The sequence below is a fragment of the Candoia aspera genome, chromosome 1 (assembly GCF_035149785.1).
Source record: "Candoia aspera isolate rCanAsp1 chromosome 1, rCanAsp1.hap2, whole genome shotgun sequence".
NCBI lineage: Eukaryota > Metazoa > Chordata > Lepidosauria > Squamata > Boidae > Candoia > Candoia aspera.
The window spans coordinates 152,282,160-152,296,289 of record NC_086153.1 but is presented as its reverse complement, the minus strand read 5'-3'; positions in this window follow the sequence as shown (position 1 = coordinate 152,296,289).

Here is a 14,130-nt window from a genome sequence, read left to right as displayed (position 1 = left end):
CTTCAATTGAGCAGTTCCTGGCCCCACCAACTCCCATGCCATAACATAAGAAGAATTCTGCTGCATTGGTAAAATCTTGCATTCCAAGTAAAGGTCATGAAAACAGCTGTGTCTTTCCACAGTGGGGTGTTACCAAAAACCATACGAAGGCCTGCTGCTGATTTTGGAGACAATAGAGTCATTACAACAAAATGCTGCGCTAATCTCACCTTCTGCCAACTGAATTAATCAATTTTTAAAGCCATCTGAGGATGTTGTGGAACTGAATTTGATAACGAATGTGAAGAAATCCTTTTGTGTAGATCAGTGTCTCTCAAACTTGGCAACTTTAAGATGGGTGGACTTCAACTCCCAGAATTCCCCACCCATCTTAAAGTTGCCAAGTTGAGAAATACTGATGTAGATCCCAAATTTCTCACTATGCAGCTTCAGTGGACAGCCCTAGTGCGATAAGAAAGATGGATTTCACTCTGTACGTCTCCTCCACACCATGCATAATTTTATGTACTTCATTGTGGTCAGTGACCAGTCACGATGCCAAAAAGACATATGTAAAACGTAATAAAAATTGCATTTTTAGTTATAAGTTCTTAAAATTAAGACATCTTTCTGTGTAAAACAATGGCAGCTACATAATATTATATGTGTGTGTCAGATTTCAGCTTACTCATTCTTCTCCCCTAAACGAAAAGGTCCCAAACGTCGTAGGTTTTCTCCAAAGAAAGCTGCTTCAGCTCCCTGATCAGCCATTTCTGCATTTTTCCAGCCCTACAATATTCTTTTTGTATAAAGGCATTCAGGCCAGTTCCCCCCCCACCCCTCAATTCACTGTCAGCTTAGTCCTACCCTAAGAAAGAAAACAGTCTGGGAAGTTGCTTCAACAACAGAGTAAACATAGGAAGGACACACATTTAGCTCCTGGCCAGCACACCATATAAATCATTCAATTAAATCCATACTTACACTAAATGTCCTCTAAGAACTATTTGCAAGTTAATGGCAAACCTGAAATAAGCCCTGTTAGTACCCTATATCAATATTAAGGTCTCTGCTTTTTGCATTGGTCGATCTTCCAAATCAAAGATTCCCTTGCAGCCTCTGTGCTGCCTCCCATAGGAAAGGTCACAAGGCAGAGGAAAAGAAGGAATCCCCTACATTTGCCTCACCTGATAGCAGGAATAGCTTGTAAGCAGAGTTCTGCTTAGAAGAATTCTGGATCCAAACTATTGCTGCGCAGTCAAAGTTGCTGCTTGACTCACTATTGCTCATCCATCCATCTTCATTTTAAAAATCAAAATGCATTGTCAATCACTTTTATGTCATCAAAAGAAAAGATCACCAGTATTGTTCCAAAGAGTTTTCAAGCCTTTGGTTTCATCTCAGTGTAAAAGGATGTACTAATCCCCAATTGGCCTTATTTAGAACTTACAAGTGTATCCTCTCCTTTTCAAATGAGTTCAGAGCTGTGTCTTACAAGTAAACTGGTTTCTTATCTGCTCAGAGATGAAGGGGAAAATGTCCAAGTCAGCCCGAGGTTCCTTCTGACCTTTTTCTCATGCTGACTAGTCCTCAGCTGCAGCAAAGTTAAAAAAGCCTTCCAAATAATAAGAACCACCAAGTCCAGTGTTTCTCATAACAGTTTAAAATGAAAATGTTTTATTAGTTACTGTTCAGAGTTCCTCAGTTGGGGAACTGAGAGGGACAGGTAGAGATCAGCCACTGTTAACAAACCTAACGTGTGGAAAAGCAGGGACAAAAATGAAAATGAACAGTTTTGGCTTTGTGTACCCAGGTGGAGCTTAAAATGGTACACAGAGGTACAGTTTGTTGCTTTCAGGTCTGATTCACTGAGCTTCTTATGCTTATCATGCTCCCTGATGGAAGGTAACCAATCCTAAGAGCAAAACCAAGCTATTTGCATGGCAGCTCACTGAATTATCTGTTCCTGTCTAAAACATCTGTATGTCTCACCTGCCTTGGGTGAAGGGACTCGGAGGAAAAGAACGGGGGACGGAACGTGACTGTTAGCTCACACTTCGTATGGATCAATGTGTCAATTCAGGGAATTCCATGTTTACTTTCAGTGCTATCAGCTTTGCTACCCTAACACACCACACTGTTCTGCTACAGCCATGTGAATGTCCATTAATGTTTGTGAATGTTCGTTTGAGCTAGCTGATGCTCTCTCTAGGTAGCCAGTGGGGGATACCAAAAATAGGAAGATGGTGATGCTCTGTCACCACCCATGTTCTTCACCTTCCTCTATTTTCTTTCCATAACAAGGGAAGAAAATAAAGCAAACGAGGGACACACACACACACCCTCCCCAGTTGGAAGAACAGTGAAGGAAAGATGACAAGGGACAAAGATATTTCTGCTGGGAGGGAGAGTCCCAGAGATGAGACATGGTGGGAGTTCCCACAAATGGATGTTTGTTTGTTTGATTTATATAGCTGGCTATCTCACATTTGTGACTCTGGGTGGCTTACAATGAAAACATAAACAATACCAAAAAAAAAAAACCCATACAAGCATTAAAAACATTGAAGCAATTAAAAAAACCATACAATACAGTCACCTGGAGAGGACAGTCAATTCAGGAACAGTACAACCATTTTATGGGCCCCACACCTCTATCTGATCCCCAGGCCAGTTGTTGCCCTGCAGCTCAAGAGGAGGCACTGGGAAACTCTTGTCTCACTGTTTTCATTGCATTGATGGACAGCTGAGCTGCTAAAGCCCACAGTATTGTGGGAATTCACAAGATTGGGTTGATCTCTGTTCAGCACAGCCCTTGTATCTAGAACTGACCTTTAACTGACTTGGGATCTTCTGTTGCAGCTTTGGCCTCTTTAACAGCTGGTCTTTCAGCCATCTGATGCAACTTAGCCCAGCCATGAGATCCTGATTTTGTTAATGCATCAAGCTAAAGGAACACTGAAGTATGCAGAATACTTAAAAAGCAAACACATATCCTTGGTACTTAAACCATTATGCAGAGGAGTAATGTAGTAATTTATGGAATGGTTGAGAACTTTGTGTGCCACTAAAAGTTGTGACTTTTTGAACTGTAATGTGACTTTTTGACTGTAATGAGATTTGCTAGCATGTCCAAGTGAAGTGTTTTCTTTCATGTGTGGAGGCTTGTCAAAAGGAAGGGTGTGTGTATGTATGTATACATATAGAAAGACCAAATGGCAACTAGTTTGACAATTCCACAAAAAGTTACATATAGATTGTTTTTTTTTAATGAGGCTGGGAAAGAATATACTTGATAATGCAGAAGGTGAAGGACTTTATAGGTAGTCAAGTAAGTGTAAGCCTTTGACTATGGGGAACCAGATGTCTGATACTGTAACAGCCCAAGGCAGTATTTCTCTGCCTCCAGAGAACAAGGTAATTGCCAGCCATAGTAATTCTGACTGCAATTAACCCAGAAGCCAAATATGCAACTTGCACATTTCAGCATGTAAGATCACCTGTAATCTATATGGAGCACTGATTTTTCTCAAAATAAACTGAGTTTATAGAATATGGAATTTTAGATGTATCTGTTTCCTTTCTCATTCTTCCTGAAATATATTTGATATTTTGTTTTCTTAATTGTAGTGACCAATTTCCTTTTTCACTACTTAGGAAAGGAGACCCACTTTGGTGTAGCAGTTAAGGCATCAGGGTAGAAATCAGGAGACTGTGAGTTCTAGTCCCACCTTGGGCACAAAGCCAGCTAGGAAGGAGGCAATGGCAAACCACTTCTGAAAAACCTTGCCAAGAAAACTGCAGGGACTTGTCCAGGCAGTCTCTGAGAATCAAACACAACTGAACAGATTTTAAAAAAAACCTTAAGATATTTGAATAGCTCTCTGCATTCCTTTCCATTAGCCAGGCTTGCTCAGATTTATGAGGGAGCAACAACATCTAGAGGACCATGGATTCCCCACCTCAAAGTAGGTGTTTGTCCTAAATTCATGGATGTCACCCTTTATTCTGTTCTTAAGATAGTCTTGCTAACTCTAGAATGTGACAGGGTTCTAACAATGGAACCTCAGTTGGCCTCCATAAACCAGAACAGGTGAGGCATCCAGATTTAGAAGTGATGCTCTGTGCAAACTGAAAATGATGGTAGAGCTGGACTTCACACCACTCCTTGGGTCTTTTTACATGCTTAGCTTGGAACTTCAGGAACTAATTTTCTGCATACCAAAGTATTTGCAAGGCAAGGTTTGACAATACCTTTGGGTTTAAGATGGGTCACCTTATACTTATGCATAAAATATGCTTCCTTTCATGCTTCTCCACTCACCACCATCACCCTTCCTGCATTTATTTGGACATTACATGAAGCAGGTATAGCATTCATAACTGAACACAATATCTGAGAAAATACTGTGCTGCACGTAAGTGGTATTGGAGGTCCTGGCAAATCAGCATGCCTCATTAGCATATAGATAAGTTGATCCCATGATGCAATTCTCTGTGCTTCTCGAGAAAGCTGTTTGTTGTCCCTCCCACTTCCTCTTTCTTCCTCCTTCCACCATCTGAGGAGGCCGCATGCTTTTGCTGCTCTCCCTCCATCTTGCGCCATGCGGTGGCTCCTAAGAATCAGAAAGATTCTGCCCCTATCTGCATGCAGCTCTTGGCAGCAATGAGGGCTGAGAGTTCATTAAGTTTAGGGAAAGAACAGATGAAACAAGGAACATCATTTTTCTACCAAAGATGGATGTAAGTGAACCAAATAAATCAATAAGACTCCTTTTACTTACTTTTGAACCTACTTTGTCTAAATGTGTAATTCTTTATGCTTGGGTGGGCTAAATGTGTAAGATCAATAACCTATATTTCTCTAATGTGCTCATTAAAGATATTTTAGATAATATTGTTTTTCTGTGCATGGCTTCTCTGCTGTGTTAATCTCTGCTCCATTCAGTGGTCCTAGCTGTCCACTAATGGCTTCAAGTGGATCATGCATAAAAGCTCCAGCAATTGTTAAGACATCAGATTAAGGAATCCAGAATATAGTATTTTCTTTTTAAAATATATTAATTAAATTAAAGCCTCCATTAATATTGATTTGTAGAAGTTCGATGCTTTGGGCTTCTTTATTCCTATTGGGGGTGGGGTGAAGTAAAACTGGAGATGGGAATACTGGGATAGGTTTCAAGAAGAAAGAGCAATATAAGACTCAGAGATAGTTAAGCTCCACTGACACATGGGGACAGAGGATTCTGTACTACTGGGTGTATAACTATGTCCAGCCTCTCAAATGCTGCCCCCCAGTCTTTTTGGCTTCTGAAAATGTATCATTATATGCAGTCAAAGTGATTTAGACTTTTTCTATGGATATAGGTATGTGAGCCATACATTTTGTTATTGCAGTAAAAACAGGTTTAGATCAAGAACAGTGGTAAAAAAAAGTACAGAATCCCAGTTATTTAAACAGGAAATTGGCAGTACAACTCTTTGGGGTAGAATAATGTTCATGCTTCTTCCCCAGTTATTCCATGAAAATGTATTGTCAAATCTCTAAAAAGATTTTTTTTAAAAACTACCAGAAAGCTGCTCCCCTCTGCTTTTCAAATTATTCACAGCCATATCATCCCTTCCTAAGATGCCCCAGCCACATAGAAAAACGCTATGCCACTTCAAAGCATCCTACAGTAAATAAGTAAAGGAAATGGTTGACAGGGATAAGCCACATCGAAATACATATGGGAAGTCCTCGATCTTTGATTCTGTATGTATGCAGCTGACTTCAAAGCAAGGCTGTAATCTGTCAGATGCGCCTTTACCTCTGCAAAGAAGAGAGAGAAAATCCTTCTGTCAATCAGTGTGATAATTAGATACCACAGTAATGCATTCAGCTTGGTGCTTGCGATCCTTGATGATATGCCTCAATTAGATGTACAGGCCACCCCACCCCACCTCATGTCTTTAATTATGAGTCCATTGGGGAAAATGAGAGGAAAGGCGCTCTTTTTCTGAAGATAGAAAACCGGAGTTTCTTGACAGTGGAGGGGAATATAAATATTCAATGGAAATAAGAAGGATAAAGCCTTAAATACATTAACAGAATGAAAGTGTAGTATATGAAGTCACAGATGCTCAAGTATGTTAAGGTAAACCAGGAATTTGGTGATTGCTACTTATCACTATTTCAGTTCAGGAAAAACACATTTTTCTGCAGAAAATGTTGGTGATATATAATCTGCACGATGCCATAACAAATAAAAGTACTGTAAAATTTCAGATATTTGGCCTGGAAGTAATCAGTAGAGTTATTTATTTATTTATTTTTCAAATTTTTGCTACCACCCATGGCTGGTTGCTGTTCTGACTATGATTGCTCTTAAAATAAGGCACCTCAAGGCTGGTTACATCAAGAATTGCTTCTATTAGGGTAGGTGAACAGTTAAGCTCTTTCTTTTAGAGTTGCAACTGTTTGGAAATCCTGGAAGGCTACAAACTCATATCTTGGTTTTTCATACAAATTGCCCATGGTAATTTTTAATTCAGAGTATACCATTCATAATTAACTGATGATACGATTTTCCATACAGGTTTTCTTGTTAAATCATATTCCAGATAAACATGAGTGGCTGTTTGGATTCTGTGATTGGAGAAGACTCTTAGTAATTCATTCATTGTAGGCTTCTATTCACTTGTAGTGATGTTGATTCTCTTGCTTGTTAATGCTCTTCCTTCTAACAGAGATACAGGTAGTCCTCACTTAACAACCATTTGTTTAGTGACAGTTTGGACTTACAACAGTGCTGAAAAAACTGACTTACAACTGGTCCTCACATTTATGACTGGTGCAGCGTCCCCACAGTCATGAGATCACTATTTGGGCACTTGTCAATTGGTTTGCATTTATGATTGTCACAGGGTCCCATGATCATGTGATTGCCTTTTTTGACCTTTCCAGCTGTTTTCTGGCAAGCAAAATCAATGGGGAACCATGTGATTCACTTAACGACCACATGGCTTGCTTAATACCCATGGTGATTCGCTTAACAACTGCCATAGAAAGTTTGTAAAATCAGGTCGGATTAGCTTAATGACAGCTTCACTTAGCAACCAAAATTATGGTCCCAATTGTGGTCATTAAGCGAGAACTACCTGGAGCTAGTAATCATATGTCAGTCATTTCTCTTTATTCAGTAAACTTTCCTATGTACAAATGGTATATATTTATAGCAGTATATACTGTCTATTTACAACAAATTCTCTTGAGAGTATAAAGGAAAAAAAAATTGTACCTTAAAAGGTAAATGATACACTTTATTGATTTAAGGGCACGCCAGTCTCACTATTGAGGGCCATTCCACATCTGAGGAGCTACTCTGAAAAGGTCCTCTCCTCTCCTTAGTAGCCACATTGCATTGTGCCCAGAAATTCACTCGAAATCAAGCTTAGTTTTGTTAAGTAGCAAGGATAACAATCAGCTTACTGGATTTTAGACTTTTAAAAGCTGGGTAGAGGATATCTGTTGCTCACACTTTATTTAAGAGAATTATAACCCTTTATAATTCTTTTTTATTTCCTTCTGATTGGCAAAATTTCCTTGGTCTAACATAGTTGTACAAACAGTACATCCAGGGTTGTAAATTAGAACTCTAATTTTAGTTCTAGCTCTTGTTCAGTCCTGATCACTTGCGCTAGAGACTGTTTTTTCTTGACTTCGTTCATGCAAAATACATTGTGAGAGGACTGTTGAACCCCAAAACGGATAAAGCAAATGAATGATCCATTTTAGCATCATAAATAATACTTCAAGAGTACCAATAGAAATCAGGCTCTTAACCCAAGAAAATTATCCTCCGAAATTACACAGAGGAACAATGAAGTGGTAAAAAAAGGAAGTAACAGTTTTCAGAAATCATTAAATGTAAAATTAAAAGAAAACTTTTGTGGGTGGGGTGGGGGAAATGGTTGTTACTATTCACCAGTAAACTAGCCTTCATTATGGCAACAGTTTCCAATTTCATTGGAAGCAGATTTCTTCCCCCCCCCCCCGCCGCCGCCGCCGCCGCCGCCGCCGCCGCCGCCATCATTTTGGCTAGCCAAGAAAACCATTTTAAACTTGTTTCTCTAATTGGCATTACTGTGATGAAGACAAATTGAAGTAATTCCTTCTTTTACATAATGACCACTTAAAATTGCCATCAAATCAATGTTATGTCTGACATGTGGGCCTAAAGCTTCTTTTTAAAAAGCTGGAAGAGTGAACTGGGAGAAACTCTATTTTGTACCAGAATTAAATCTGAAGCCCAATTTCTTTTTCTGGCTGCCTTCTTTGTGGGGAAGGAAAGATGAGATTTTAGGGAAATTGCATTTGATCCAAAAAGCTATCATGATAATAACAGAGTGGGCTAAATGCAGTACCTTCTCTTAAGGAGAAAAACAAAGGTTTAGTTCTTAAGTTGATAAATGTCTATCTGGATTACTTCAAAATGCATTCCTCACACACAGACCATTTGAAAACATTACTCCAAGTTAAAAACAAACTAGGTATCATAGAAAAAGCTTTTAGCCTAACACTTTTCGGTAGAGGATTTTTGAAAATGCACCCAATCAAATACACCTTCACACAATCAAAATGGTTTAGATAATGTAAAGGCTAGTATATTGAGAACAAAATTACATGCACCAGACATTTATGTGATTTTATTTAGATCTTATTTTGATATTATCTGCTGAGATGCCACATAGGAAGCAGGATATTACTGATTAGCCACTGTATGACACAGAATGCTGCCCTGGATCTGGATGCAGTATGATCTCATGTTTATGGACTATGGACATAATATATCTTGATTTCCACAAAACATTTGGTAGAATAACCTGTGGCATTCAGATTAACAAGCTAGTTAAATGTCTCTTAGGTGGATCCACAACTGATTTAAAAACCTCCCTCAGTGAAGTATACATCAATGGTTCTTCATCAAACCGGACAGCAATCTCAAGTAAAGTTCTAGAAGATTTGGTCCTAGGCCTCATACTCTTTAATATTTTTATTTTTTGTAACTTGAAGAAATTGAATATTTACAAGTTTTTCAGATGACACAGAACTCGCTGATCTAATGAATGCTGTAGGAGATAGACTACACAATCATTTAAAGTGATTGTGATAGGTTAGGAAAGCAGACTGAAAATACAGATGAAGTTCTTCACTTACTATTTTCTAAGTTTTAATCTTCCAGTGATTGAATTCAGGGAGCCTGCTGCTTCTTATTTTCCCTGCAAGAGAAAAACGTATGAGTCCTCCCCAAACCATTTTTGTATCATTTTTGTAGGCTGTAAGATCTACCTTGATGGTAAGAACAAACAAGTCTCTCTGAGCCTTGGAGAACATTCTTCAAGCAATTTTTGGTGAGGACTGATGAATCAGTTCATTTCTACTCCATTTCATTTTGACAGATGTCAGCCTGTAAGTTTATTCTGCAAATTTTGCAGAAACACTTTGTGGAAACGGAGAGGATCAAATTTTAATTGACCCTGGGCAGCTGCTTCATGGCTTAACTACTTTGTAGGATCTATTGATCATTTAAAATAAATCTTTGAATCAGAAGAGTGGTGTTTGAGAAACAACAGCTAATGCTTGTAATTAAAGGGGAAAACAAATTCAGCAAATCTTGGGAACATTTCAGCATGGTCTAAAAGACTTCATGCTTTCTAAAAGACCATCAAAGACAAGGCAATATTGCTGCATAGTTTAGTGGTATGCAGTAGTTAATGCTTTAGTTTAATGTATCACTTTACCAAATTTTATTTTTATTGTTATTTTACTTGTTATTTAAGTAAATACCTGTAGTTTACATTAACTGTGACTAGCCAAAGTTTCTCAGAATGGCTTTTGGATGTATTTGAATTCCAAAATGATGGATAATTCTTTAGTGGCTTTTTCACATTGGCAGACATAGTAGAAAAATCTGTCATTGGCAGCCAGCAAGACAAAAGGGAAATTATCCCATGATCTAAAACACATTGCACAACAGAAGGCCAGACAGAGGGGGAAAAAATGAGATAGGAGAAGAAGGGACTATTTATTAAAGCAGTTGGCAAAATGTGAACATGGTGGCCAGAATTATCCACTTCACCCTTCAGGTGGACAAAAAAACTGAAAGGATCACAGTTTGACAACCAATTTCTCTGTTCTTTCTTTTCTGTAGGAAGCATCAACCAGAGGTCCCTGGCCTGTTTCTCTTCTTCAGACAAGTAGCAGCAGCAGTGGGAAGTCACAGTGATTGGTCTTTCCTCTTCAGTCAGGAAGCATCAGCATGTGAGAGAGATCACTGTCTGTACTCCAGATATTTTAGAGATTCATGTTGTCACATATGCTCCAGAAAGTAGGACAAGGTGAAGAGAAAAAATTGGCTGGTGGCCCAAGAAGCAGTTTAATATAAAAGTATAGCAGAAATAAGTCAGAGACTGGTAGATAATAATTAGGATGAGTCAACATAAGAAAAAAATATATAAGGTATACCAAATGTATTGGTAACTGTAGCTTTGGGTCTATCTGTTGTACAGCAGAATTAACTTCAGCTCATTTCTCATTATTAGTAATTTAAATAGCTGAATGGAGGCTTGAAAAGATGTACTATGAATCTATTGCTTGAATATCATTTATTCACATATTGATGTTTGCTCTAGCAAACAATGCATGAATTGTGAACTATTCATTTCTTCTAGACCAGTGGTTCTCAAACATTCTCAGGACCCCTTTATATTCTTGAAAATGATTGAGGACCCTAAAGAGCTTTGGTTTATGTGGGTTATATCTATAGATATTTACTGTATTAGAAATCAAAACTGAGAAATTTTAAAATATTTATTTATTTATTTATTTATTTGACTTTGTGGACCCCGTGAAAGGAGTCCCCAGATCACACGCTGAGAACCACTGTTCTGCACAAGCATCAGAGTGGTAGGCAGCAGCATTGCAACCAAAGCTCTCCCCACAACCCGAGTTTGATCCCAGCGGAAGCTGGATTCTCTCTCCGGTAGCTGGTTCAGGTCGACTCAGCCTTCCATCCTTCCGAGGTTGGTAAAATGAGGACCTAGCTTGCTGGGGAAGGTGACGACTGGGGAAGGCAACGGCAAACCACCCCACTATAGTCCGCTAAGAAAACGTCGTGAAAGCAGCGTCCCCCCAGAGGGTCAGACATGACTCGGTGCTTGCACAGGGGACCTTTCACCTTCACAATGTTTTTACCCAAAGGATTTCTTTCAATCTGCTGCCTTGCATGGTTACTTTTTCTCCACCTTGAAGTTTGCATATTGCTGGAAAAGGTGTTATAGAAAGGGCTACAGACATTGATCATATAGAAATGCTGTGATTTAGAGATCCCTTCAGAGGTCAAAGTTTGAAAAGCTGTCTATAGACAGAGCAGTGGAACGATGCCCATAGAACCATAAATTAAATTTCAGGAGGAAAAGCATTTTTTCACTTTTTAAGAAAGGGCTGTTGGAGTGGGTATTATTGTACCTTATCTAACCGTGGCTTGGTCTTACTATCCTGAGGAAGAGCATAAAGTACATTTCAGGGAACCCTCTTTTCTAAGCCTGCTATCTTTACCTGTCTTTTTTCAATCTACAAGTTCAATCTGTTCACTGAAATGTATAGGTAGGGATGATATGGGCAATGATATCATTTCTAGGTGACTTGCTTTGTCCAGAGAGGATGGTAAAGGAAAGATTAAGTCCATGCATCTCTGAGGACTGGCATCAGGCTTTGCATGGCAGTTACGTGTGATGAGTGTTAGAGAACTTCCGGATGACCAGGCTTCTCCCAACCCTTCTCATTTTAACCCAGAATGTACCTCAGATGGATCCAGACTCTATATTTTTATATTCTATTTATATTTATATTGACTGCAGATTTCTTCCGACATCAAAATGCTACGAGCATAGCCATGTCTATGCGTTTACAGGACTGAAGATTGCAGATAACCACCAGTTGCTCATTTCAGCATGAAGCTGGCCAATAGTTGAGAGCTGAGAACTGCTAGCCAATCACCACCTGCTTCTCATTTGTCAATCCAGTCAGTGGATTAGCGTCTCAACATGTGACTGAATAAACATGCCATCATCTCCTTCAGAAAAAAAGAAAAGTGGCTAGTTGCCCTCCTATACAGTATAAGCTCCACACATTTCTGTGGTATTTGTCCATGGTTTTGCAAAACTCTCATAAAAGTTGTTTGAGAAGAGCTGGATGAGAAAAAGTCAGTCTATTAAAAATATTTTAAAATGCATTAGAAATTCTCAGAAGTTTCTTGGTTGCCTGCCAGGGGAGCAAACCTTTGTTGCATTATAGCATCCACAACTCATAATGTTGTCATACTAGCAATTCTGCATTTGGATATCTTTCCCAGATCATCAACAGCAGCACAGTTGCCAAATTCTGAGAACTCACATTTCCAGTTTATTCTACACTGGTCAGCACCCGACTCAAATTTTGTGACCAGTTCTGGAAACACATTTTAAGAGGATTCAGACAAAAATAGGTTTGGAGAAAAGTAACAGTGATCAGAGTATTAGAAAGTAAGTCCTACTAAGAAAGTTAAAAGAGCTGGGTGTGTTTAGCCTTGAAATGATAACTGAGGAGAGGATATGAAGCAAGTTTTCAAATACCTGAAAGGATGCCACATAGAAGGCCAACATCAGTTCCACAATGCAGGATATGGAATAACGGTCTTAAATTTCTGGAAGGCAGATTGAATTGAATATTTAAAAAGCTTTCTAATCTTGAGTATACCTGATCTGTTCAAGTGGAAGCCAGGGTTACTTTAATCTGGACTAATTATAAGCAGGGGATTGGACTCAATGGCATAAATAGTCATTTTCCAATTCTGATCCTATGTACCTTTTTGGGGGGGCAGATTGAAGAAGTAAGGTTTCATTGCAGCTGCTGCTGTGCAGTGGGCCCAGGGGCAGGATGGTAGAATGAGGCAACAAATCCTTCCAAGGAGAACATACTGTAGATACTCCTCCCCTGAAGTATAAGGTAGCAGTAGATTGCTGTTCCTGGACTGGGATTTTGTTAGTTCTCTCCATCAAAGGAAGCACCACTAGCCCCACTCCTGGAAAAAGAGGTGAATTGCAAGTCCCCAATATTTGTATCATTTCCTCAGCAGATGACATTGGGAACAAGCTGAATGACAGGCATGTGTCCATGAATATTTTGCATCATTTGAAGACTGCCTTTCCCCAGATGAAACCAGCTGCCAGCTAGGTTATTAAGGCAGTCTCTGCCCACCAGCCCATTCCCTATGAGAGGAAAACTTCTGGAGCACTTGAACAGAAGTTCCTCTGATTGCTCAAAGGGTATTCCTGGTGCTCTGGCCTGGGTTTGTTGCTCCTATTGCTCCTGTTGCATCTCCAAACTATAGCACTTGTGCGTTTTTACTTTATATCTTTTCTTTTACATACTTGGAAGTTATATTTAAATTTTATTTAAAAACTGTATCATTGAATAATTGGCTTTTATGAACTTCTCTGATGCTTCGCCAAAGGCACCCAGGGTATTTATATGGGTCGAGAAATAGTGATAGAAAAATGGCATCCTTAAGTATTTAATAAAATGGTTGGTAGTTTTAATTTATAAAAGCTCCCTTGGTCACGGGCAATTGCAGATATCCTTTTGAGAAGATTGGGAGCATATCTGAGCAATTTAGGGCCATAACTGTCCAGTTGGGCTCAGGCTTTGCATGTTGAAGCTCTAGTTCAATCCTAGCCTCTCCAGGCAAGGCTGGGGAAGAACAATCTGAAGTCCTAGAGAGCTCCTGCTCCTCAGTACAGATAGTATGAGATAGATGATGGTCTTACTCAGGTAACCACCTTTTGTTCTGTGTTCCTATGATCACAGTAGAGATTGAAATGCTACACAGAGTTTGGAATCTGAACCATCTGCTTGAACCATTCTTCTCCACACCTTTCTTGAATGCCCCGTGGAGTTATCACTGTCTCTTAGCTGGAACCTATTGCACAAGGTTATTGAGAGACTAAAAGGGGGAAAAGATGCTGATCATTCTGAAGGATGGTATTATGGGCATCCACTAGAGCAAATGAAGACTCATTCATGGCAACATCACCATGCAAGTGCCACAGCTTATGTCTTAGCATCAGATG